This window comes from Ascidiella aspersa, chromosome 9 (genome assembly GCF_963924565.1).
Source record: "Ascidiella aspersa chromosome 9, kaAscAspe10.2, whole genome shotgun sequence".
Classification (NCBI taxonomy): Eukaryota; Metazoa; Chordata; class Ascidiacea; order Phlebobranchia; family Ascidiidae; genus Ascidiella; species Ascidiella aspersa.
Window position 1 is genome coordinate 14,238,945 of NC_139455.1, and position 5,162 is coordinate 14,244,106.

Genomic DNA, 5,162 nt, shown 5'->3' on the forward strand with positions numbered 1-5,162 from the left:
ACCGCTCAACTTAAAAAAGTTTAACTAACGCCCTGAAGTTTACACAACTATTGTACTGTTCTTTTTAAATGTACTAGCTCACTGGTATGCTTGAAACGAGTTAATGTTTGTTTTAGTTCAAACTAAAACCAAGTTACGTTGCTGTTTCTGTAAACAAGCACTGCAGCGTTCAAATCAACTCTCGCTAACAGTGCGGATACTACAGCCTTACAGCGCAAGCTGCTGACACACGTACGGTGGAGTCCGCTATTCTTCCTACCGCCAGCTTCGTGCATGATTAGACACATTTCCTTTTTTTGCCTGTCCGAGCCCGTGTCCGTGGTGAACGCCTCAGCACAACTAAAAGTCAAATATATACAGCAGCCAAGCTGTATAATGCTTGGGTAAAATCTGGGCATGCCTTATACCTAACGTATGACGAGACTGTCTTTTGAATGTTTTATCGCCTTCAGCGTTTAAACATGTTGTTGCTGCAGGATATATGCAACAGGCGAAATCATGCCTTCCGCGTACAATACATATACAGTTTCCATTGCTTTCAGGTCACCATTGCCAAAAATCGTAAAAAAATAATGAACGTTATTAAGGCGTCATCGAAACAAGAAAAGTTGTTTGCTATTTACCTTATTTGTACTTTGTTCAGATAAACAACGATAAACTACTGCGAGCCACAGCCGCATACTCATTTAGTTTTAATGCACATATAACTAACTTCAACGCACATATAACTAGCTAAAGCAAAATCTCTACAGAGCTGGTTGAATAATATTTGTTAGTCTATCTAGTATCTCCTTAATTGCTAAATGAGTATTTCCTAATCTCAAATCAACATGAATTACGAAATGCTTGCAACAATTGTGAACTAATTAGACATGTTGTGAGTAAGTTGGGCTACAAATGTTACGTTTAACCTGAAATTAGTAAACCGTTTTTTAAATACCGAATCGACTTTGGAAATAGATAAACAAAAAGAAGCATTGCATTTGTTTCACACTGTATCCCAGCGGTGATTCCTCACCCCTTTAAATGCACCTTTGTTATTAAGCAACTCCAATCAATCAAACGGCGCATAATTTTGTCCTCTGACGCATAATTTTGTCCCCCCTCTGAAATGCCACCGGAAGCGATTACGTAAACTCACTGTTTTGTTGGTGCTGGCAATTTTCCCATTTTCGTTCCTGTGCTGATATATTTAACAAACTTTTATACTACACATAACAAAATTCACTTCAAAATAATTATTGCTTAACCGTAGGAGTTGGAGCACGTTGGTATAGCGCGTTAACAACCGACAATATTTAACAAATTGTAGTTTTTCCTGACTCTTTTTTAATTTTTTTTCGGTAAACGGTGGTCAACAAACCACCAGGTGAGAATTCGTATAGAGTTTCGGAGAACTTTTTCACCGTGAGAGAGCGAAAGAAACTTCTGGCAATTACCAAACTTCACGATTGCTAACAAAGACGATAGCAACATCAATCTTAGTGAGGTCTTTTGTTCGTACTTTTATTACCACGAATTTTAGTTGAAAGCGCTATTTAATTTAGAAATTTGAGCTGAAAAAACCTATCTGTCACGGTACACCTTCTTACTTTTACCATTCCTGTCGAAACGCAACGTACCGCTAAGGCGATTAACAGCGAAATAAATTAAAAAAAAACTCTCATAACCGACTAAGTTTCAGTTTAGTTTAAACACTCTCTGATGCCTATTTAACTGCAAGGTCGACATATAAAGCACAGATCAATATGCAGTTAGTAGCATTTCAACCGAGTCACCTTTTATCCAGTATCCAATTACTTCACAGGAAAAACAAATGTGACCCGTCACGTTAAGGCTAACTTCGATTTCTGACCACTTAAGAGTTTGTTACGTTTTTTTGCGCTAGGCGTAAAATACATATTTACTTACTAGATCTACCAGTGTATCTTAACCAGTTTAGCGAAATCGTTTTACCGAAAAGGCACCTGGCAGTCTAGCCAATTGAAATGATAAATGAGCATTTTGCTCGCGCTGCGGAGTAATATAGACCGTGTTTTTAAAATTGAAATGCGCGCCTATTCAAACAATAAAATTTAAGAGGTAACGTTAAAATTCGGTTATTTATTAGCTAACCCCGTGACGCTTTTCAAATTGAACTTTCAGTTCAAAATGAACTTTCAAATGAATTCAGTTAAAGCAACTTGTTTGTCATATGACTTTCGTATTACATTATCACACTTTATGGTGCTTCGCGCTTCGTAAGAACTTTAACTTGGTTTCCATGCAGCCATATAACTGACAACCCTCACAATATGTTTGCCTAAAACAATTTAATATAACGTCCACTATATATAAAGTTTTACAATTCAATCCAATTAAAGACAAATTTTCTAGCTTTGCAGAAACGCTTTATAGCTTGCCTCTTTGGATATATTTAGGTTGGAGATTAACTGCACATTACAGACAGAAGTTATTTCACGACTATTCTTTGTCAGGTCACGTTTTGATGTAACTTTTTGATCTTGAAAATTTCGGCGCCCGCACGAGGAGACGGGGATGTGAACATTTTTGCACAATGTGCACAAAAATTAAAAAAAAAAAAAAAAAAAAAAAGTTAAAAAAAACTGGCTTCAAAATGGTGCGCACATTTTTTAACAATGTGCGCACATTTTGAACTGACGTGAAAAATGTGCGCACATTTTGAAGTGCCTTTTAAAAATGTGCGCACTTTTTCTCACAATGTTGGCACATTTTAAAATGCCTTCAAAATGTGCGCACATTTTTAGGTTAGAGTTAGCTAGGGTTAGACTTAAAGTCAAGAGTTTAGCTAACTCTGACTCTAAAAACTTTTACTCTAACTCTAACTCTAACTCTAACTCTAACTCTAACTCTAACTCTAACTCTAACCCCAACTCCAACTCCAACTCCAACTCCAACTCCAACTCCAACTCCAACTCCAACTCCAACTCCAACTCCAACTCCAACTCCAACTCCAACTCCAACTCCAACTCCAACTCCAACTCTAACTCTAACTTAACACATTTTGAAGGCAATTTGAAATGTGCGCACATTGTCTCACATTTTGGAAGGCAGTTCAAAATGTGCGCACATTGTTAAAAAAAATGCGCACATTTTTGAAGGCAGTTTAAAATGTGCGCACATTTTTTGCACATTTTGGCGTGCACATTTTTGCGCACATTGTGCAAAATAACGCCACGTCCCCTGTTGCTCACGGGAGGGCAAAGGGAGGGGCACTTGCCACCCTCTGAAATTTCAAAGTGCGAATATTAGTTATTGTTGTTTATAAGTGTAATATGTAACACTTATGAGGTTAAAAATGTTATACTTTATCTATTGATAAATTTATAAGAATGAAAACAGTGATGAATAAAATAGAAATTAACTAATACAATTATTCTTACAGCGAGAAATGCGATTTAATTTCTAGTTTATGAAGTAACAATGTAACTCTTTTCCCTTCAAGTTTTGCAAAATGCTTACTAGCGAAAAGCACACGGCGCAAGTTTTGAACTCACATTAAATGTAATAATGAATTTGTTCAACATTAGGGTTCAGCGAATGTTTTTAAACATTAGTTTGTGTTTTAAACGGACTCCAGCCATAAGATCAATATAAGTAACATCAACTAATGGTATTAGTACCGTCTATAGTTTGGCAAGTCCTAAGCTCGTCGGAATAAAACCTAAATGGCCAAAATCAGGCTTACACAACACTTTACCTAACCCTAAACCCAAACTCTAAGTACGGTATATCGACTCCCATTTGAATTTTAACCCCACCAATTACCAACTAATAACCCCAAATCGGGAAAAAAATCCAATGTCAAACAAGCGGCGCCCTAACGGCGCCGGTCAAACCACGGCGTCCAATATCGACACCAAAACGGCCGATGCCAGACCGATGTCCCCCGATCGTCCCATACCATACCCTTTCCCTATCAGGGGTTATTGTGGCCATTTAGGACATATTCCGATGAATTTGGGCCTTATTCCGACAGACTTTTTTTTCAGACGATTTTGATTCATACTTTACCGGTACTGGATATTACTGCGAATTTGGCTTTGTTATGTCGTTGGTCTTAATAGTATGGTTTTAAAGATTTTTCTGCCTTAGGTATTGTTGATTTTTAGGTTTTGTTGTGTGTTCCCGTTTTAAACATAATTGGTCATCATTTGGGCAATTATTTTTTGCCCTAAAATATGAATTTTTGACCTAAGAAATTAAAGTTTTGACAAATTTTAATCTAAAGATATTTTTTGGACAAAATTTTAACCTATTCAAAATACATTGATTTAAACAACCTATTGTTATTTGAAGTACTGCATTAGAGTCTTAGCGTCGTCTATCACACGTTTTAGTTGTTTTACTGACTATTGGTGGTTCACAAATCAAATATTTTGTTGGAATTATGCATAACTTTTAAGAGCTTAGTTGATATTTTTGGCATATCAACAAGACAAACAAAAAATCAGTTGAAAAACCACGTAAAAATAGTTGCAGAAAATTAACAAAAACCTAGTTATCAAAATAGGAAATGGAATAATTGCAAATCACAAGCAATAAAACAAGCAATGCTGTTTAATATGTTTGTCCAAATTAGAGATACGAAACTATATAAAGCAAAAACGAAGTTCGATTTCAACATCATGCGATAAACTAGGCCAGGGTGGTTAATTCTGCCAGCTCGCTATACCGTATATCAGTGGTCTCCAACCTTTTTAATAAGCGACCCCAATTTAAATAAATTAAAATCAGAATTAACAATGCGACCCCATTTTTGTTTTCATTTATAACACTGCTGAAACTAAGTAACACTGGCTATACATATGTGCACCAAAATGATTTATTTTAGACAGTTTTATTTAAATTATGAATTTGAATTTAGCACACGAACGAACACCAAAATTTCAATTTGTTTCCACCGTAAATTGCATTTATTATGATGGTTGCGCCTGCATATAGTGTCCACCAGTTTTGGAAAACGCGACTCCACTTTGCATAATGTAAAGCTCTACTTCCGTGTAATGCTCTACAAGCGATTTACGATGTTTCCTTTTTAATATGCTTATTGCGCTGGAATTTAATTAAACAAAGCCATTTGGTTGAAAACGGAAAAAGTGGTTGACTCACAAAATTGGACAAAGTCGAATAAATTAATA